The sequence below is a fragment of the Mixophyes fleayi genome, chromosome 3 (genome assembly GCF_038048845.1).
Source record: "Mixophyes fleayi isolate aMixFle1 chromosome 3, aMixFle1.hap1, whole genome shotgun sequence".
Lineage (NCBI taxonomy): Eukaryota > Metazoa > Chordata > Amphibia > Anura > Limnodynastidae > Mixophyes > Mixophyes fleayi.
Window position 1 is genome coordinate 158,541,349 of NC_134404.1, and position 23,784 is coordinate 158,565,132.

General features: G+C 40.4%; 1 protein-coding gene across 4 annotated transcripts in view; it reads right to left on the minus strand.

The window, feature by feature from the left end:
* Positions 1 to 23,784, minus strand: part of IMPG1 (interphotoreceptor matrix proteoglycan 1) — a 288,481-nt gene that overhangs the window by 58,692 nt on the left and 206,005 nt on the right. The window lies entirely within an intron of this gene.

The following is a 23,784-nucleotide window of genomic DNA, read 5'->3' on the forward strand; positions in this document are numbered from 1 at the left end:
GATCATGTTCTCTGTTTTGTCTCTCACACTTTTTATACCCTCTACTGGTTTCCCCTAAAAAATAATTTTCAGGTCTGGCTAGTTAGCACATTTGTCTGGAATATCATTTCTAGAATATATATAGATTAAATATAGTACAAATATCATATTTATTGCGTTTGTAAAAAGTGGTTTACACTGTTATCACATAATGTTGTGCATCACTGTTCACTACACATCCCATCCCAGAGTAGTTTACTAAATAGAGATGCCTGAAATATATATATATATTGATGAAGGTACTTGAGGTGGGTGGAGGAATGGAAATGGCCCATCTAATGAACCAAGGCCATCGCTGCTGGTTCTCGTTTCTTAATTTAACTTTATTGCATTTATTTTTTAACTTTCATTGGGTCATGCAATCATTGCATGACCAGCATATCAATGTGTTCATAAAAGGTATCACTGCAGAGTTTTGTTCTTAGCAAAACCACTTAGTGCAGTTCAGCTCTGTACTCTGCCAGGTTTTAATTCACTCTGTATCACCAGAGAGTGTATATCTTTTAGGTATCTCTATTTAGTAGACTCCCCTGGGATGTGATGTGCATTGAACGGTGGTGATGAACAGCAATATGTGACAACAGTGTAAACCACTTTTTACAAAAAGCGATAAATGTGATATTTGTACTATATTAACAGAAAATGCTGACATAAAAATCTTTTTCATATATATATTTCAAGATTAGTTATTATGCTACAGTCATGGCTAAAAGTCTTGACAGTGACACAAGTTTTGGTTTTCTCAAAGTTTGCTGCTTCAGCAAAATAACATTTGTGTCATCATTAAACCATTTGGCCATGACTGTACTATTTACAATACCCGCATGCACAATAACACGTTAACACATTTCTTACTACTAACTCTAAATTGCATAACTTTCAAGGTTGTTTTTTGTTCACTACCATGTTTGTGAATACAATGCATTTTAATATTGGTGTTTGTTTAATAGTGGCTTTCAAAACTGAATTAGAAAAGTAATCCAATTATTAGATTAAATATTTAATTTTATAATAAAAAAAATGACAAGGTCTTTTCCTTTGAGACACAAATAGGCCTCTGTTTAATCAGAAAAGATAAAGTGACATGCCCAGCCACTAATTTAAAATATCATTGCTCGTACAATTGCATCCAAAATGTTTGTCTAACGTAAATCTGTATCAATATAATAAATATTTAACATGTTATGTATACAGTTTACTTTATAAATCCTATTTAAGTATAAAAGTTAAAGGCATAATCAATTTTTATCACCTGCCTTTATATAGCGCTTACATATTACACAGCGCTTTACAGAGAATGTGTAATCATCTGCATCAGTAACTGCCCCACTAGAGCTAACAGTCTAAAGTTTGTATTACATGACTCACTCAGACTCACTCACACTCAATAAGGTTTAATATAAGCCAATTAACCTTACCAGTGTGTTTATGAGCAGTGACAGAAAACCGATACAAATGTAGAGAGAACTGCACACAAATAGTGTTCTGGTTGGAACTAAACCCAGTTCTGCCAGGCAGCAATGTTGAGCACTATGCCACCATAATCTACTTATATTTTTTGTAGTTAGATTAATAGTTTGCGTAACAGCCGAAAGTAGAGTATAGGTACAAGGGGGGTATACGTTATATATTTCCCAAATTTTGGGCACCTCTGCAACTTATTTAAAATGATTGGTAAATGCATATAGCATTACTTTGAAACAATGACTAATAAACTCACAGGGGTATAAATATATAGTAAATACTAAACTGCGGGATTGAAAAAGTGGAGATGTTGCCTATAGCAACCAATCAGATTCTAGCTGTCATTTTGTAGAGTGCACTAAATAAATGACAGCTGGAATCTGATTAGTTGCTATAGGCAACATCTCCACTTTTTTAAACCCGCAGTTTAGTAAATCTAGCCCATAATGTTTTAAAAAAACTAGATTATATAAATGTATTATCTATTTGTTAGGGATATATTCTGAATACATTCAGTAACCAAAATTTTTACATTATGGAATTTACACAAAAACCTTGTATTAAACCCATTTTGTAGACAATGCCTCGCAGTGCCGATCTAAGGTATGCAGGGCCCACACCAAAGCCATAAAAAGAGAGTTAAGAAAAGGATGTTGGAGCACAAAATAATATATTTAATGTATCATACCCAACATTTCTATAAATGTGCCAGAAATGAGGGTGGGTCTGAATCATAGTTGCCTACTCTCCCAGAATGTCCGAGAGACTCCCGAATTTTAAGGAGTTCTCCCAGGCTCCCAAGAGAGCAGGCAAAAATCCCGGATCCAGTTGTCGCCGTTTTAGAAGATGGCGGGGGGGAAGGCTAATCGCGGCATCGTGGCCCCGCCCCCTGCTGCGATTGGCTAAAATTGCCTGAGATTGACAGGGGGCGGAGCCTAGTGGTGCACCCTCGACAGACCCCCTCCCGGACAGCTGCCTGCAAAAGTAGGCAAGTATGGTCTGAATGCATAATTAATCTGGTCTGTCCTCCCAAACTTTTTTAAAAAAATACCTGCTCAGCCTCCGAGGTCTGCTTTTAAGGAAATGGTCACAATCTGAAGTCACTACATTATCTGAACTACTGTTGTAATGAGTTGTAACAATAGTGAGATGCCGAGTGATTGATGGAGTCATGTGATGTTATTAGGCTTAACAAAACTTTTTTTTACTTTGTGGGGGTAAATAATATTTGTTTGCATTTTGTGCTCTGAACATACACGTGAACATTCTGTCACCAAAAAAGTTTACCTACATGTGTATATACGTGGCACGTATGTCATGATATGTCCAACTCATTAACAGCAGTGTTCCTGAATGAAGCGCACTAAAGAGTATAACTACGCCCCACGGTAGCATGGAGATGGGGGTTGACAGAAGTAAATGTGAAAGCTGCTTTACCTTATTCATACACAATATATTGTAGTGAAGTGTCACATACAAAAGACAGAATAATGTCTTGATAGTGTTAATAAATGCAGAAGTTGCTTTTTCCATAGAAAATGTGATAAAAAACAAACACTGCCACCCCGGTTAGTTACAGCTCCAAAATGGATATGACAAAAAGGAAATGCAAATAGACAGTTACAACGTGTCATTACATAACTACAATATTAATGAATGAATACTATCAGCTGGAGATGTCAATATGCAGACAGCCAATCAGAAGTCTCTAGATAGTATCAGTACCTACAAAGATACGTCTCCCAAGTTTGGCAGCATGGAAATGCATATATTTAAGCCGCAAAAATTGACATACATACAACTCTAAATGAAGCCCTGAGTGAGCTGTTATACTGTGTATGCCATGGTTGCCTTTTAGTCTCTGTCCAGCCTTACATAAAATGGATACAATCAGTATCATGGTCTTTGTCCCACTTTGTATTGAGGCCCATCAGTGAATTTCCTGGTAACTTTAATAGTTACTCTGAACTTGATTCCTTGCTCTATTCCAACCATGTGGCTTAACGGGGCTGTTCACCTACATGTAACTTTATTTTATTTAATTTACATGACTTCCTGACATTTTTGCTAACTACATTTTTTATCTGCCTGGCTTTCTTCAATGTTTATAATTTCAAGCCCTTTTATACTGACTATGCATAGTTGTTTATATTTGTTGCCCTTAGATATGACACATAACTAACATAGGGTACCAAATGCACAGTGCATAGTGGTCTATTTAATAGTCAAGAGCAAGAGAAAGAAACTGTCTTAATGATGCTTTTAAATATTAACGTACCAATACAGTAAAAATAGAATAAATATAAACATTATTATCAATACAAATATAAATATATTAACAACAACGTTATGCTGTTTGCAATATCATTAAAATTCTGAGGATGCTCATGTATAATAAATACAATGTTTCTGATTTTCTATTATCCAATGTATCACACTGTGTCTCTGTGTAGGTTGGCATAAATTTCACATATAACTTGATGTTCAGTGAATATCCATTCTCTGGTTATTGATGTCCTGCTTATTATCATTATGTGTTTCTACATATATTTCTGAAAATGCTGGGGATAAGTTCTTATATAATTAATTTTCAAAGAGAAACAACACTGACACTAGGTTAGAGAACTTTTCGGATACTTTTTGTGATACAGCCTTATTAATTGATGCCACCATGGATCAGTGCTGTGATACAGTGTTCTGCCTTTCAAGATGGTCAAATGTTCTGGATTTTAGAGTTTCACAAATTTCTCCCCTGTGGGTCCTTCCCAGTCACCAGGGTAGGCTGGGAGTCAAGTTTCTCTGTACCTTCCCTACACTAACCTTGTATAATTGCCACCAAGCTGGGGATTTTATGGTATATAGACTAAGGTCTATATTGTATAGCCACAAGATTGAAGTCTACTGTAATATAGTAGCCACTCGTGCTCTGCAGGGTATAGCAGTCACAAGAGATTAGGATCTGTGTTGTTGCCAACATAGACTAGAGTCTGCCTGATATAGCAGCCACCTGATTGAAGTCTGCATTGCATGGCACACACATCTGAATGGGGTGTATCATATATTGGTCACTAGAATGTTGTCTGTATTTGATACTGATCTTTGGAATTATCTAGATCTCCTTTATGAAGTACACATTATGCACCTACAAGGTCTGCCCAGGGCACATCAAGCTACACACCTTCTCTCCAGTCTGGAGAGATGCCTCAATGAATTACAAGTATGCTAAGTATAGGTAGAGAGATCTGGAGAAGCGAAAGTTTAATTATAACTTTGAAAATAACATCACACCACTTTAGAACCACCTTTTTCATTAAATCAAAGTCTGTAAAAATACTGCTCAGTTTGCTTAAATTAATCATGAGGGACAACATTTATGACAAGTGGCACTAGTTGTTTTTAAGATGTGTTTTACATTGGTAAAGTGCACCTAGGAATGTGTCAAAGAGCAACTAGAAGGCACAAAATGTGTCCCATGAAAAGTATAGGATGGGACCTGATTTCCACAAGCTTGGAACTAGTGCAAAAATCAAGTCCATTTGTAGAGTAGAAATTGTTGTATGCGCCTCTGTCCATTCACCACATTTCAATATTCACTATATAGTGACTACAAAATCATCAGTGTTGCACTGTTTTGCAAAAATAGGCGTTTGTGTGTGACTATTCTGTACTTTGCAACAAATATCCTCACTAGACTCCTCCCATTGGCCGATGCAAACTTTAGCTCCTCTGCAAATGCTATCAAATTATTATTATTATTATTATTATTATTATTATTATTATTATTATTATTATCTTTGACTTATAAGGCGCCACAAAGGGTCCACAACACCGTACATTACATATACAGAAAACAGAGAACCAAGACACAACATAATACAAAAATATATACAAACACAGGTGACAGGGTAAAGCAAATCAGATTATTTCTGGGACAGATAGTGAAAGGGATGGAAGAAATCAGCGAGAAGAAGGTCGAAGCTTAAGAAAACAGGGAAAACAGGGCTAGGGAAGCAGGCCAAGAGGTACAGGAGGTGATGGAATAGTAGAAAGAGCCCACAAGGAAAGAGGGCCCTGCTCATGAGAGCTTACATCCTAAAAGATGCAAAATCCTGTGCTTTGGTGAAATCTAGGTGTACTTGCACAAATCAAGGAGCATGACACAAACAAAGAGGACTTTGAGCTGTGCTTTAGCCCACACATCACACATCATAATGGAGGCCTTGTATGCATTGCATATTGGCTATTGGAACAGGCTTTGCAATGTTTACTGAGCAGATGGGGCAACAGCATTTTTAGTTACTAATAGTTCTTGAAAATTACATTTCTTATACACAAACACAAACTCATCTGTCAGATCATGCCCACAATATTTTGGCCACAGCCAGTTTATGTATGCCACTCTTCCTGTACCACAAAAGTCTCCCAGATATCTCTGGAGTGGCTGTTTAAGTAACTCTATGGGAACACCCTGAAGGAATATTTCTATCAGGGGCTGGCTGTCAAATTTTAGCCTATTAGGAACATTTTAAAGGAAAAAAATGCAGATAGCCCAATGACTCAGCACAAGGTAGCCCACAATGGGACTGGCCCAGGGGGTAGATGCCCCCCTGCCTTCCAGCCCCTGATTGCTATGGAATAAGTTGCTGGGCCATTTCAGAGTCCTTATTCCCCTGATCCAAAAAATTGCCATTGTTTTAGTGCATATGATCTACAAGTTAACCCATGCATGATACTCATGCATTCTAGTTAAATCAAGTTTCTTAAGGTGTTAAAAAGGTTCTTGTCATGCATTTGGGCCTAGCCCAGGCCTCCTCAGGGGAAGAGCGTTACTTCCCGATGCAAGCGCCCTTTTTTAACGTGGTTTTGTCCACATGTCACCACCTCATCATTTTTCTCCATCACCTCATCCTTCATCTTTATCGCCACATCTATCCAGATGTCTATCCAGACACAGGGATCTCTCTCAGCGGTCCTGAGTATCACACTCCTCTCGCTCTGTCACCCCCGGCAACCACCAACCACTCCCCACTGTCACCCCCGGCAACCACCAACCACTCCCAACTGTCACCCCCGGCAACCACCAACCACTCCCAACTGTCACTTCTCCTTCAAGAAATATATATATATTTTTTTAAAATCTTTATAAACACTTTTAACAATTAACAAATTAAATTAACAAATTTAAAACATCTTAGTATACCAAATTTCAGCCTTTTCTGAGTTTTTTTTCCCACACACACAAAGAATTTAGTAGGTCAGTGTATAACTCTGCCCAGTAGGTGGCGCTGCAGCTTGGTTTTTTTTTTCCACACACACACAGACTAACACACGCCACTAGGCTTATATATATTAGATAAAATATTTGGTGACCAATACAATATACAATAGTCACTCTTATACTATGGAACTGTCAAATGCTTGCCATGACATTATCAAGTGAAAAACTCTATTTGATTATGCACCTTATAGATATACTCAATATAAATAATGAAAACCCTTGATTTAAAACACCTAGATTTAAGTTTGTGAAGGGGATATTGATTTTATACTGACTTATATCCATTTCTGCTGTAAGACAAACTTACCATTATTTATCCAGAACATGACTTGGACATCATTATGCAAAAAGCATCGTTATATGTCCTTTAGTCAATTATTTGTTTGCAGTGCACAATGCCAGGCAGTGAGTACAAATGACTGCAGCTATGTAACGGTTATTATCGTGCTGTCATCTTTGTTTGAACAATCCAAACATTATGTTTGACACATATGGGGTTTCGCACAATCACACCAGACTCTACCTCAACCTCTAATCTTTCAAGTGCTCCCTTAAAGCTCACCTCTTCACGTTTGCTTATCATGTCTGATCCTACATGAGCTTCCTCTTCATGCTCTATCTACTCTATCCACTTGTTTCCTTCACCTCCATTGCCTCCATTTATTCCTTGCCCTCTAGTATGTTGGCTCTTACAGACAGGTTTCCCTCTTCCTCTCATCTCCTGTGCTCACCTCTGTCCTCCTTGAAAGGTTTTCTTCTGATGTAATTGCTATTTTCTCATACTAATGTAATTGTTTGTTCTCTTGCTCCTGTAGGTCTCGTATGATGTAACTGATATGCTTCTGTTTTCTGTATTGCTTTTTAGTCTCTGTCCAGCCTTACATAAAATGGATACAATCAGTATCATGGTCTTTGTCCCACTTTGCATTGGGGCCCACTGCACTGCACTGCACTGCACTGCGAAATCTGTGGTGCTTCATAAATAAACATTGATGATGATCACACCTATAGTCAGTGTCTTAACATCCTGCATTTAAGTGTTATAACCTAGAATTATATCCCAATAAAATATAAAGGCTGTGTTGGTGTTTGTATACTGTGCACATAGCTGTGTCTGGGGATTTACACATTTTACCCCTCGCAGCCATTTTTACATGGTTTCCCTCCCCCTTATTACAGCAGAGCTTTACGCCTCCAACCTTCTCCACATTCCATCCCTCCTAAAGACAAAATGTGTTCTACCAGTACTTAAAAATATATATATTTTTTTTATGCTGCCATATGCCCCACAAGAACATGCTCTTTCTCAGCCCTAGCAGAAAGATAAATAAGGTATTGATTTTACATACTGTCACTTGGAACCTGTTGACCCTGGAATTATGCCGACCTAATATTGGACCTGTTGGAGGGTGAAGACGTACCATATGAGAGGAATGGGTACATTCCGGTGGTTACTTGGGTTTTGCCCCGCCCCTTCCTCTGAGGAAGAGAGTCGAGTCGATGTGGGTGGCATCCTGCTAAGGGCTGGTAGTATGGTGCTTGGCTCTGATATCATAGCCAAGCACCACTTACTCAGCATAACACTGACCTGAAGGAGCAGCAGCCTTCAGTTTCACATGTTATCAGGGCAGCACAGGGCAGCACAGTGGCCTAGTGGTTAGCACTTCTGCCTCCCAGCAATGGGGTCATGAGTTCGATTCCCGACCATGGCCTTATCTGTGTGGAGTTCTCCCTGTGTTTGCGTGGGTTTCCTCCGGGTGCTCCGGTTTCCTCCCACAGCCCAAAAACATACTGGTAAGTTAATTGGCTGCTATTAAAATTGACCCTAGTCTCTCTCTCTCCCTGTCTGTGTCTCTGTTTGTGGGTGAGTGGGTGTCTATATTAGGGAATTTAGACTGTAAGCTCCAATGGGGCAGGGACTGATGTGAATGAGTTCTCTGTACAGCGCTGCGGAATTAGTGGCGCTATATAAATAAATGATGATGATGAGTCACCTCCCTGATAAGGCCCAGCTGAGCACTTATTCATGAGCTTATACTGGAGACAGAGCATAATAACCTCCTCCCTGATGTCTTCCCAGCCAGATTATACGTGTGCCCACCCATTGGAAGTTCCTCCACCCCTTGCATTGTGCCCCCATTGCTTATCATAGCAGGTGGGCGGTGTGGGTGGCATCCTGCTAAGGGCTGGCATCATAGCCAAGCACCACTTACTCAGCATAACACTGACCTGAAGGAGCAGCAGCTTTCAGTTTCACATGTTATAAACTGCTGGCTGCTCCTCCTTCGTGTCAGTGGCCAGCATACCATGTGGAGGCATTAAAAAGACTGGATGAGTGACGTTATGTCACTTATTCAGTGTTTTAGGTGCCCCTTAAACATTGAGTCATAGACAGCCATCTAGGTTCACCTAATGTTAGCAATGGGTGGCCCAGTTTACAATTCTTTTTTCTCACCCTTTACTGGAACACTGTCCCCTCATGAAGTATATGTTTGCTGCATATTTGCCGTTGTGACGTATTTTCACTGAAGTTCAATAAAACATACTTAATTTTGAATGTGAGAACTGGCCTCCGACTAGTCACTGGGATTCCTATACAGGGCTTCTGTGTCCTCTGCAAAAACTAAGCCTGGTTCCAAGAAGATACCAGTGCTACAATGACAATGTACTATATATACATTATATGTGATTGATGTTGGTATTTTGCTGAAACCATCACTACTATCTGATACGTCTAAAATTGCAAATCAAATTGCTTCACAATCACTTTCTGATACAGATCCTATGAAAAGTAATAAACCATAAATAAGCACTGTAGTCCTCTAGTAGAAATGATAAAATATATGTCTGTAGCTGCAGTGAGCCAAACAAAATTGCAGTGTACTCTACAACATAAAACATCAGTCCCTGTCAAACCACATTTCAAATAAAGGCAGCTTAGAAAACTCATTCTTTTTACAGCATCAGTTTGGATTACTTATGCAGTATACCATAAGTTAAGACAGGATAAAGTGAATATTTATGGATATATTATAGGTAATCAAATGGATTACGGTTTTCCAATGTTTTTCAGCTTTCTTGTTCTTATGTGGATATTGCATTTGTTTTGATTTTTGTATTAAACCACATTGCAATGGTGAGAAAAATGAAAACTAAGCATAGATATAACACTGACAAAACACAGCACGGGGTATATGTGCGAGAAATTGAAAACAGAGATAATCATAATTTCAACAATGTCCTTTAGGAATACATTATTCCCTAGAGACCTTAACCATGCAAATATGAAATGCTAGATTATGTTACAGAAGCTGTTAAGAAGCTGCTTTATGTTCTAGGTATAAATAAATGCCTCCTTCTATTAAAGAGCCAACAACTTAAAAAAAAGTATTTAAGTACCATCCTGTATTAAGCAGGAAAAATGTGGAACCGATGCAGGACCTTTAGTAGGTAATTAAAGGGGAAAAACATAGGTTAAAAACCCCCTGAAAAATGCATAGTTTTAAAGTGTTACATAGTTATTCTACAGTAAATTTCTTTTTTTTAAAAAAAACATTGCCATAAAGGAAGTTTATAAACATAATTAATACAATATAACTAATACAAGGTACAAGTACCGTACAGGAAAAACACACTGAAATAATAGATTTTGAATGCTATCAAAATATTCAAATGGATAGAGCTGTTAAAGGAAATATATATCTAATTAAAATTATAAATAGAAATGAATGATGCTTGCTCCATAAACTTGTATAAACCAGAAGTGGATGTACTGGGAAAGCCCAGGGTCGCAAAGAGGAATTTGGTGCTGCTGTACAGCAACTTCTTGGGGTCCTTTCCATAACAACTGAGGAGGGTGTGGCCACACCGAGTTGGTGGCTCCTCCCACTACACAGGCAGGCCTGGACCCCTAGGCAGACCCGGACCTTTGTACCTGCCCCCTCCCCCTCTGGGAGATACCGGGGAAAACTCAACAACCTCCTGGATGCAAATAACACTGTATGACAATAGCATGAGTTTAAATGCAAAACAAACGCCAGTAGTTATGAGGCCTAAACCCTCCAAAAAAATAGAATGCAGGAGAATTGTGGGTAAAAGTAGGGCCACTGCTTTTATTATATTTTACAGATATCCTTGTAATGTAATCTTTATTAATGTACTGTGGCATTATTGAGTAACAATAGAACCAATATTTAAAGGTCTGGTTAAGGTATTATCACCACCTGTCATATAAGGAAGAAGAAGGCATAAAAAAATTAGGGATGTGCACCGGCGACTTTTGAGGTCTCGTGTTTTGTGTTTTGGATCCGGATTTTCGTTATTTTTGAGGTTCGGATTTGTCTCGCAAAACACTTGACGAAAGGTCTCGGTTCGGATTTAAGGTATTGGATTCGGATTTTTTTTGAAAAAAACATAAAAAGTTTAAAAATCAAGTTTTTGGGCTTATTTTCACTCCTAGGCTATTATTAACCTCAATAACATTCAATAACAAGCATTTCCACTAATTTACAGTGTATTGTGAACACCTCACAATATAGTTATTAGTCCAAAACGTTGCAACAAGGTATCTTTCTGGACTGCGTAGAGGAGTGGGTCACCACAATATATATTAAAAACCCTGAACTTTTATGATTCGCACCAATAATTGTACCTGGACTGCGTAGAGGAGTGGGTCACCACAATATCTTAAAAACCCTGAACTTTTATGATTCGCACCAATAATTGTACCTGGACTGCGTAGAGGAGTGGGTCACCACAATATATTAAAAACCCTGAACTTTTATGATTCGCACCAATAATTGTACCTGGACTGCGTAGAGGAGTGGGTCACCACAATATCTTAAAAACCCTGAACTTTTATGATTCGCACCAATAATTGTACCTGGACTGCGTAGAGGAGTGGGTCACCACAATATCTTAAAAACCCTGAACTTTTATGATTCGCACCAATAATTGTACCTGGACTGCGTAGAGGAGTGGGTCACCACAATATCTTAAAAACCCTGAACTTTTATGATTCGCACCAATAAATGTACCTGGACTGCGTAGAGGAGTGGGTCACCACAATATCTATTAAAAACCCTGAACTTTTATGAATCGCACCAATAAATGTACCTGGACTGCGTATAGGAGTGGGTCACCACAAGATATCTTAAAAACCCTGAACTTTTATGAATCGCACCAATAAATGTACCTGGACTGCGTAGAGGAGTGGGTCACCACAATATATATTAAAAACCCTGAACTTTTATGATTCGCACCAATAAATGTACCTGGACTGCGTAGAGGAGTGGGTCACCACAATATATATTAAAAACCCTGAACTTTTATGATTCGCACCAATAAATGTACCTGGACTGCGTAGAGGAGTGGGTCACCACAAGATATCTTAAAAACCCTGAACTTTTATGAATCGCACCAATAAATGTACCTGGACTGCGTAGAGGAGTGGGTCACCACAATATATATTAAAAACCCTGAACTTTTATGATTCGCACCAATAAATGTACCTGGACTGCGTAGAGGAGTGGGTCACCACAAGATATCTTAAAAACCCTGAACTTTTATGAATCGCACCAATAAATGTACCTGGACTGCGTAGAGGAGTGGGTCACCACAATATATATTAAAAACCCTGAACTTTTATGATTCGCACCAATAAATGTACCTGGACTGCGTAGAGGAGTGGGTCACCACAAGATATATTAAAAACCCTGAACTTTTATGATTCGCACCAATAAATGTACCTGGACTGCGTAGAGGAGTGGGTCACCACAATATCTATTAAAAACCCTGAACTTTTATGATTCGCACCAATAAATGTACCTGGACTGCGTAGAGGAGTGGGTCACCACAATATATATTAAAAACCCTGAACTTTTATGATTCGCACCAATAAATGTACCTGGACTGCGTAGAGGAGTGGGTCACCACAATATATATTAAAAACCCTGAACTTTTATGATTCGCACCAATAAATGTATCTGGACTGCGTAGAGGAGTGGGCACTGGGCACCACAATAAAATATATAAAAAACCTTCAACAGATCTGCATTACACTACACATACGGCTGCTCCTCCATCCTCTCCATCATATACATGTTGGAGTTTTAGCGTGTGACAACCTCTTGTTTTTGATAATGTCAGTGCATTTGGAATATTTTTCAATTTGCCCCACACCACTGAATGTACTTTATCTATGATACGCAATACGCATCTATCTATCTTGACTGCGTAGTGTGGTGGCCCCGGTACACAATTTGGTACCGAGGCCACAATATAATTAAAAAACCCTCCACGTGTCGGAATTCCACCAAACAAGTATCTGGACTGCATAGTGGGGTGGCCCCGGTACCCAATTTGATACCGGGGCCACAATACCTCCTCCAAACATGCTACAGACAATTCGTCATTGAGAGACCCCAGACAGACAGGGTCGAAGTGTTATTGTTTGACTTTGTAAACCCAAAAAAATGTCCCTGTTGCACATAGTCGTGCAATGAAGACTGACTTTTTCATTTAAAGGCACGATCTTTAAAGTGTCAGAAAGAGAGAGAAGACACAGGAGAGGAGAGTTGTAGCTGGGGACCTGGGGTGGAAGCTCCCAGGCTCCCCCAGCATTGCCTGGAAGTCTGAGCGTGGTGACTGAGCCAGGGCAAGGAATGTGTGCCCTGGATGAGGGGGAGAACTCCATGCCACTATAGTGAACCCAAGAGAGAGGGGGACACTGCACATGGAAGAGGCCCTGGAGTGAGGGCTGCTACAAGAGGCATGGTAGCTGTAGTGTCAGATCCTGAGGCTGAGAGTACACAGAGTGACGTGTCAGAGCACAGGAGACATTATCCCCGCAGAGGAGGGATGAGCTGCAGTTGAGAGGTATGTTGTTGAAATAGGACATGCACACTTTAACAAACCAATCATTTCAGCGACAGGGCCTACCAAACAACTTTGACTGAAATGATTGGTTTGTTTGGGCCCCCACACCAAAAAAGCTATTCATCTCTCCCTGTACAGACTAAACAGGCTCTACTGAGGCAAGATGTCGTCCTCATCCTCAACCTCTGATTCCTCTCCCCCTACAGTGTGTACTTCCTCCTCATCACACATTATCAATTCGTCCCCGCTGGACTCCACAACCACAGGTCCCTCTGTAGTATCTGGAGGGCAGTGCTGTACTTCATTGAGGAATTGATTATTCATTTTTATAAACATCATTTTTTCAACGTTGTGAGGAAGCAACCTCCTTCGCCGCTCACTGACCAGGTTCCCCGCTGCACTAAAAACTCTTTCCGAGTACACACTGGAGGGGGGACAACTCAGGTAAAATAGAGCCAGTTTGTACAGGGGCTTCCAAACTGCCTTTTTTTCCTGCCAGTAACAATATGGACTGTCTGACATGTCTACTTGGATGGTGTCAGCAAAGTAATCATCCACAATTTTTTCTATTGTGACAGCATCCAATGCAGCGAGAGTAGACATGTCTGCAATGGTTGGCAGGTCCTTCAGTCTGGACCAGATGTTATCAGCATCCCCGCCAGTGCCTCTTTTGGGAAAACTGAGCTTTTTCCTCGCAGCCATAGATGTGGAAGAAAATGAGGGTGGAGCTGTTGGCATGTCACGGTCCTCTTCAGAGGACAATCTCCTGACCAGCAGGTCTTTGCACCGCTGTAGACTTGTGTCCGCCGGAAACAGAGACACAACATACGCTTTAAACCGAGGATCGAGCACGGTGGCCAGAATGTATTCCTCTGACTTTAAAAGAGTGACCACCCTCGGATCCTGGCAAAGCGTACGAAGGGCTACATCCACAAGAGCTACATGCTTGCTGTAATCGCAATGGCTTACCAGCTCCTCCCTCACTTTCTCCAGCTGCTTCTGCAACAGCCTGATCAGGGGAATGACCTGACTCAAGCTGGCAGTGTCGGAACTGACTTCTCGTGTGGCAAGTTCAAATGGCTGCAGAACCTTGCACAACACGGAAATCAGTCTCCACTGCGCTTGACTCAGGCGCATCCCCACTCCTTTGCCTATGTCGTAGGTGGCTGTGTAGGCCTGAATGGCCTTTTGCTGCTCCTCCATCCTCTGCATATAGAGGGTGGAGTTCCAGCGCGTCACAACCTCTTGTTTGAGGTGATGGCAGGGCAGGTTCAAGCTTTTTTGATGTGCCTCTAGTCTGCGGTAGGCACTGGCTGAATGCCGAAAGTGTCCAGCAATTTTGCGGGCCACCGCAAGCATCTCCTGCACACCCCTGTCACTCTTGAGGTAATGCTGCACCACCAAATTAATGGTGTGGGCAAAACATGGGACGTGCTGGAAATTGCCCATATTTAGTGCCCGCACAATGTTACTGGCATTGTCTGACACCACAAATCCCCATGAGAGTCTAAGTGGGGTAAGCCACTGGGAGATAATTTCCCTCATTTTCTCTAATATGTTGTCAGCGTTGTGCCTCTTATTAAAGCCTGTAATGCACAATGTTGCCTGCCTTTGCATGAGCAGCCATTTTGTAGATGCTGCTACTGATGCAGCTGTTGCTGTTGCTGCGGAAGGGGATGCATCTACCCAGTGGGCTGTCACAGTCATATAGTCCTTCGTTTGCCCAGAACCACTTGTCCACATGTCCGTGGTTAAGTGGACAGTGGGTACAACCGCATTTTTAAGAGCACTGAGGACACTTGATCGTACTTCTCTGTACATTTTTGGTATCGCCTGCCTAGTGAAGTGGAATCTCGAGGGGATTTGGTACCGGGGACACAATACCTCCATCAACCCTCTAAATCCCACTCCACTGATGGCGGACACCGGGCGCACGTCTAACACCAACATTGCAGTTACAGCCGCAGTTATACGCTTTGCAATAGGGTGACTACTATCGTATTTGGTGGTCATGGCAAACGACTGTTGGACGGTCAATTGTTTGGTGAAAGACTTAGCGGTCTTACGACTTCCCCTCTGGGAAGATGACCGACTAACAGCAGCAACAGCAGCAGTGGCAGTAGTAGGCGTACCGCTGCAGGATTCCTCGGATGAATCCCGTATTGAGGAGGACTCAGTCTGGCTGCTGACTTGGGCTGCAGGACTGAATCTGATGGAGATTGTGGAGGAAGTTGACGAGGAGGGTGTTGCTGGTGTGTATCCAACTGGACCACGGGATTTAGGTGTCCCTGTACCGATGAGGGTCCTAGCCCCAGTTCCTGAACTAACCACTGAACTATGAAGGTTATTCAGGTGACGTATAAGGGAGGATGTTCCTAGGTGGGCAAGATCCTTACCCCTGCTTATTTGAGCTTTACATAAGCTACATATTGCCATACATTGGTTGTCTGGATTTGGATAAAAATAACTCCAGACCGAAGAGGTGCATTTTTTGGTCTTCTGACCAGGCATGACGATGGGCTTTTTCATCCCATGGACATCAGCTGTTTCCCCCCCTGGTGCCTCATTTACAATAACCACATCACCATCCTCATCATCAAGTTCCTCCACAGCGCCAGCTACATCATCAATAGCCTCCTCCCGAGCCACCTCTTCCCGTACAGTGATGGGAAGGTCAGGCTTGACAACCACCAACACCCTTGGACTCGCCTTGGGGATTTGTGATAATTTCTCTTTAGAAGGCAGAGTTGTTTGCTGTTTTGTTGCTGACAGCATAACTCTCTTCAATTTTTTGTAGGGGGGGGGAGGAGGAGGAGGGCTAAGATCCGTGGGTGAAGCTGAACCACTAGTCATGAACACGGGCCAGGGCCTAAGCCGTTCCTTGCCACTCCGTGTTGTAAATGGCATATTGGCAACTTTACGTTTCTCCTCAGATGATTTTAAGTTTCTCTTTTTGCTACTTTTTCTTAACTTGGGCTTTTTGGATTTTACATGCCCGGTACTACGAGATTGGGCATCGGGCTTGGAAGACGACGTTGATGGCATTTCATCGTCTATGTCATGACTAGTGGCAGCAGCTTCAGCATTAGGAGGAAGTGGGTCTTGATCTTTCCCTACTTTATCCTCCAAATTTTTGGTCTCCATTATATGTAGCACAAGATACTGCAGAATGTGTGAACTTGGTAATATTGCAGTACCAATGGACTTATACTGCTGGATTGGTTTTGCAAATTTGGTTATAATTATTATTTTATTTTTTTTTTTAAATTTTTTATTTTTTTTTACTTTTTTCTTATTTTTAAAAAACTTGGGTATAGTGGGGAAATAACTATGCCCTTAGAAGCACAGAGCACAGGACACAGCACCACTGGACTGAACAGGACACGGCACAGGACCCAGCAGCACTACGGAACTCAGCAGGACAGAGCACAGGACACAGCACCACTGGACTGATACTGCAGAATGTGTGAACTTGGTAATATTGCAGTACCAATGGACTTATAATGCTGGATTGGTTTTGCAAATTTGGTTATAATTATTATATATTTTTTTTTTTTTTAAATTTTTTATTTTTTTTTACTTTTTTTTTATTTTTTAAAAACTTGGGAATAATGGGGAAATAACTATGCCCTTAGAAGCACAGAGCACAGGACACAGCACCACTGGACTGAACAGGACACGGCACAGGACCCAGCAGCACTACGGAACTCAGCAGGACAGAGCACAGGACACAGCACCACTGGACTGATACTGCAGAATGTGTAAACTTTGTAATATTGCAGTACCACTGGACTTTTACTGCTGAATGTGTGAACTTGGTAATATTGCAGTACCAATGGGCTTATACTGCAGGATTGGTTGTGAAAATTTTGTGGTAATTAAAAAATATTAAAGTAGTTTTTGGTATTTTTTAAAAAAACTTTTTTTTATTTTTTTAAACACAGGGGAATATTGGGGAAATAACTATGCCCTTAGAAGCACAGAGCACAGGACACAGCACCACTGGACTGAACAGGACACAGCACAGGACCCAGCAGCACCACTGACCTCAGAAGGACAGAGCACAGCACACAGCACCACTGGACTGATACTGCAGAACACAGCACAGCACAGCACAGCACAGCACAGCACAGCACAGCACAGCACAGCACTAAACAGCACAGCACAGCACAGCACAGCACAGCACAGAACTAAACAGCACAGAACTAAACAGCACAGAACTAAACAGCACAGAACTAAACAGCACAGAGGACCACCTAACACACCCTCCCTCTACCCTGATCAATGCCCGAGTGAAGATGGCGGCGACTAGCGGGGAATTTATAGGATCCGAGTATCGCGAGATCCGACAACGGGATTATGAGTCAGAGCCTCAGTTTCACTTTTGAATTTGGCGCCAATACCCGGATCTGTCTCGGATCCGACTCGGATCCGCAACGTTCGGGTGGGCTCGGATTTCAGAAATCCGAGTGCGCTCATCCCTAAAAAAAATAAGCAATTTATATGATCATCCATCTGGAAAACCGCACAGGGGGATGAGAAGGTAGCGGCATGAATGAAAATCATAAGAGGGTAAATGAAAAACATTTCTAGAAGTAATTACCGATCAAATGGATATATAGTTCTAGTTGATGAATAATTGAACGTCCCTCACCAGTTAGGAGTACAACCTCCCTAGATCTTTACTGGCTAGAACAGTTCCCGCAGTTACATAAACAATATAAACACTAGTCTTGTTCTGCTCTAAACACATTGCTAAGTGGAGTTTCCATTGTTGTGGTCCGAGAAAAGGAAAATGGGTTACTGACACTGATTTGATGAAAAGGTGACTAAAATGAATAACTCACATTAGTGCCCACTCTAAAGGGATAATGTGATCTTACTTTTGGCATGCGCTCTCTCCAGAGGGAAAATCTGCCACTATTTATTACTAGGAGAAAAAAGCCTTAACTATGCTGAAAACTGCTGTTTAAGGGACAGTAAAAGTATGGGAGGAAACTGCAAAAAAATATTATCTATGCTGCCCTGTGATGTTATGTAAAATGCTGCCAGCGGGGATATGTGAGGAGAGAGGTCCGAGGTTCTCCCAATATGGAATAAAATAAAGAAATGTTTCCCAAGGCGCACTATATAAATAGAAAGAAGATTAATCAGTTTATATACGCAATAGGAGTGTGCACCAATATAGATAACAGAGAAACCAATAATGAATATTTAACACACTCTAATTTGTAACATAAAATTGTAACCTATATAAACAAATGATATTGTAACAAAGCGATTGCTAAAACAGCAGAGATATATGCCTGCTATAGAGATGACCAGATAGTAAGTGTTTGTTTCCTGAGGAGGTAGTGTCCTTAAGTAAAATGATTGTATGTACATCCAAATGGTTTGGTAACAGTAGGTTGATGTTGTGCATTCCAAAAACAAAATGAGAGGGCAAAGAGATTTGGTTAGGGGAAAATAAACTATTTACATTACTACAACCCTGCTATTTGTTTGACTTTGGATAATGCTAGTGCGACCGTTTGGAAAGACTTTATTTACTATTGCGTGGTAACCGCAAATAGACCATTTCCATACTCCATACATTTTTCTTCGGAATGCACAACATCAACCTACTTTTAACAAGCTGTTTGGAAGCACATATAATCCCTTTAGGTTAGGTACAAACTGGGGGATTTATTACGTTAGTGTGTATACTTACATGATGAATGACTGTCGTTCCAAAGTAACGATTGCCGTTTCATTTGGTTGGTCGTACTGTTTAATAATCTTGTTCCAATTACCTTCCGATCATATAGTGTGTATGCTCTCACGATCACAATCTTAGGGTTTACAGAGTCATGGTGTTTTCAGCTGATACCGACAATGAACATGTCCTGGTGACTAAATGTAGAGACTGCAGTAGGTGGAATAATTTGTTTGTTCGTTCTGAGACTGAATATATCGCTTCACAGTCACAGTGTCACACATCAGATCCGCTGATCGATGGAATCCCCGCTATTACTCGCTTTATTTCTGGCAGTTGTGCTTCTCTGGGACGGACGCCGCAGCTCTCCCGGCGGGGCGCCATCTTTTCAGCTGTTCTGTGCATGCACGAAGCGGCAGTATTCCCATTCATCCCTTCCAGCCAATCGGAGGCAAGGCTTCACTATTTAAACACACCTCTTACCTGTGATTGTTGCCAGATATTCAGGTCTCTCCTCCTGTTCAGACGTGTCCTGTACCCTGGCTCCTGATTATTGCTACCTGTTCTTTGAGTCTCCAGCACATCGATCCGCAGATCATCACAGCCTCTGTGTCGACTCCACTATCCTTGTGGTAATCGTTCTGCAGACCATCGCTACTAGTCTACTGTGTAGTCAGCATACTGTTCTATTGATTCGTGCTCCCAGTATATTGGCTCCACTGTTTCCCAAGGAAACTGTCTCCTAAGCCCTCAGTTATCCTGATTCTTCTCATCCGTGATATCCTCAATTACAGTAGTCTCACTACAGTTTTGCTCATCACCTCCTAGGAGAACCGCAACCTGTGGTTTGGGAGCTGCGAAGTCCAAACTCCCTTGCGGGAGCCTCTGGTGAACACCTCCCTCTCCGTTAGAATCCGCGCCTTCTAGGAGGTAGTACCAACGTGAGCAAACTTGTATGGGCACTCCACCGACCCTACCGGTTGTGACACACAAAAGCTAACGAAATTCATTATGACATGTGGATAGCTATAACAAGGCAGGTAGTCAGTGTGACAAGAATGAATGAATTCATATTGTGCTGTCATTTTCTAAACAACTATAGGACCAGATGAAGAGCACAGATCTGAAGGTAAATCAAGTGTAGTGTGTATGAATGAGTCTCCCGACCCATAGGACCTTCAGTCGTAGGTACAATCATTGTAGATAACAGATTGGTTGGAAAATTCTCCAGTGTGTACCTAGCCTTACTTTGAGAACACCACCTCCTCAGGATACAAACACTTACTATTTTGTCATCTCTGTAACAGACATGATACCAACTCTCTGCTATTTTATCATTGTTGTTGTTATAATACAATTTGTTCACACTTATGTTCAGTGGCGGATCCAGGGGGGGACTTGCTGCCGACGGCTGCACAGTATGTGCAGGTCCGTGCCAGGCAGCACACTGTCACTGCCGAGCGGACCTGCACATACTGTGCAGCCGCCGGCAGCCTTTGATGTAAAAAAGGGGGCGGGGACTAAATCACCCCCCTAAATCGCCCGTGGTATAGCAATTTTCTAGATCCGCCCCTGCTTATGTTGCAATTGTGTGTTAATTCTGTTGTTTTCACTTGATTTATACAAAATGTGTGAAATACTTTTTAGTGGTTATCTATATTGGTGCACACTCCTATTGTGTATATAAACTGATTATTCATGTTGCTATTTATACAATGCATCCTGGGAAACATTTCTTTATTTTATTCAGTAAATTATATTTGATACAGAAATCTGGATTATTAAATTAAAAATCTAAAATCATATAAATGTGTAATGAGATGGAAATACATATGATCTACATATATGATACTTTATCCCGTCCCCATGTGCACCAGATAAAATGAATATAGTGATCTTTACATTTAGAAAGTATGAGCAGTATGCAAAGTGATTATATATGTAAAATACACCTGTTTGGGCAACCTGAAAGAGTGACATCTTAAATTAGATAGTGGTGCAAGTAAGGAGTCAGAGTAACAAAATTAGTTTATTGGAAACATTTCAGTTTTTAAATGTGACATGCCCGGCGGAATGTTTATGTCATTGGGCTTAACACTGAAGGTCAATTTTGGAAGTGTAAAACATGGGTGTGCGTAGCTGCTCATTGTGTGCAAATGAGCCTATTCGTCCGCCTTAAGCATACATGAGTACATGTCCAGATTGTGGTTTTGGGGACTGCAAAGAACAATGAAATTGTCTTCTTTTGTGGAATTATGGGTGGAAACGGTGAAAATGTCACTTCAAATCCCATTTTACTACCACTTTAGGACCATCCCAACATTAGTTTCTACTTTTTAGATATTTTTTCTAAAATGCTGTTCAGTCTAGCCCCTTTTATGTCTTAGATTAGTCAGGACAGTGCCTGCTTTCCCGTGTAAAAGATGTCCTGACAGAGGGTAATGCCTGGTTTGCACCACCTTCACAGGTGCAGGTTGTGTGGAGAAACAAGCTCTATGACTCCCCACTAAACACGTCATTAAATTATCTAGTCCCACAAAATGAAATCTTGTTTTTCCTGCATGCATAAATAGGTACATTCATACACCTAACATGCACTCAGGAAATCCCCAATGTTGCCAGCTCCTCCCATCAATAGATGCAAAATATTGCACCTCCATCAACCATGTTGCTTTTTCAATGCAAACTGTACATATTTTGGCTAAAATCAAGAGCAAAACTAGGTACAAATGGTATTTGCAATACAGACGGTACATTTTTTGCACTTTATAAATTATTTTTTCTCTATATTTTTTTCTCATTATTTATTACTTTTCATATTATTTTTTTTACTTTATTTTCATTGCTACATTTTATATTCTACATTTTATACTTGAGACAATGAAGTTCATAGATCCTGGAATTGAATAGCTCCCCAGCATTTGATGTGTATAAATGACGTGTGAGGCACCCATGCTGTATTGAATTCCCCACCTTAGAGTGCTTTAAATTCCATTGCTGCTGACATAAGTTCCCATGTACGATGGCCAGCTGAACATTCTGGGTTCAAAACAAAGTTGGCAGAAAAAGGCAAAAAAACAAGTTCAAGGTAATGCTGCTGTGGGTGACAATGCTTTTGGTGGAAGTCTGGTCATTTACAAACACTGGTATTCTTTTATTATGATGTCACAAGTTTAAGTTTTTGATGAATATACATGTTTGTTGATGGTAATTGATATATGCTGACATTTCTACATTTTACTACTAGATACAAAACACCAGCTGACTCTTGGGAGTTGGGAAGGCAGAGAAAAGCATATAACACTGCAAACACTTAAGAATGTGTGAGAGTACGAGAGTTTATTTCATATCGAAAATACAATTGCAAAAACAAAGAACATTTCAAAATGTTTGTAAGGTGTTGTTTAACCTGTGAGCTAAAGTCTGATATGTTTGTTTTAGACAATCAAGGCTATGTTTTGGTGTTATATTGTAATAAATACAGTATTTAGTTGGAGTTTAAAATGAAAAATGAGGGGAATATGAGCAAATGTATGTCAAATACACACTTGTCATTATTTAATCCATTGTTATCTGTAGATGAAAGCAATTCAGCCTGGTTAAGAATTCCCAATGAGGGTGCTAAGTTAATGGAAAGAAAGATCTTAACTCATAAGTGATTCCTTGAATAAAAAGAATTTCTAAAAGTCAAAGTGGAAAATGAAATATATTTACAATACAACTGTCTTTTTGTATTTGAATCAAAAATAAAATACTTGTGAATCAATTTAGCAATAAAAACATTACCCAATATTGTGAATAGCAGCAGGATAATACAGTAACATGACATATACAGTTGCATTAGGAACATAGAGGTATTATGTACTTAGTGGCATTAAATATACAGTAGCATGACACACTGTAGCTTGATGTACACTGTGGCTTTACATACACAGTGGCATTAAGTACACCGTAGCATGGTGTACACAGTAGCATGATGTACACTATGACATTATATATACAGCAGCATTACATACACAATGGCATTACGTACAAAGTGATATTAATTACTAGAGATGTGCGCGTGTTTTGTTACAGGTATTGCCCAAAAATCCTGAAAGGTTTTGGTTTTGGATCTGGATTTAATTGAACATAGTTAAAAAATGGGTAAAATTATGTAATTTTGAGCTGTTTTTGCTCCTATATTACAATTTAAAGCATTCACATTTACAATCATTTACAATCTATTTTCTAATGATCTCTTCACAACTATCCATATTTTCACTAATTTTGGACAAAGTCTGGCTGCAGACTTTGGATCCAGCTCGCAGCAAAGTCTGCAGCGAGCTGGCTGACTAAAATTAGTGACAGACTAGCAGTAAAAATACGTAGCAGTTTACTAAAAGATCCAATCACCATTTCTGCTTTGATTTTCTTATAATTCAATTCCATA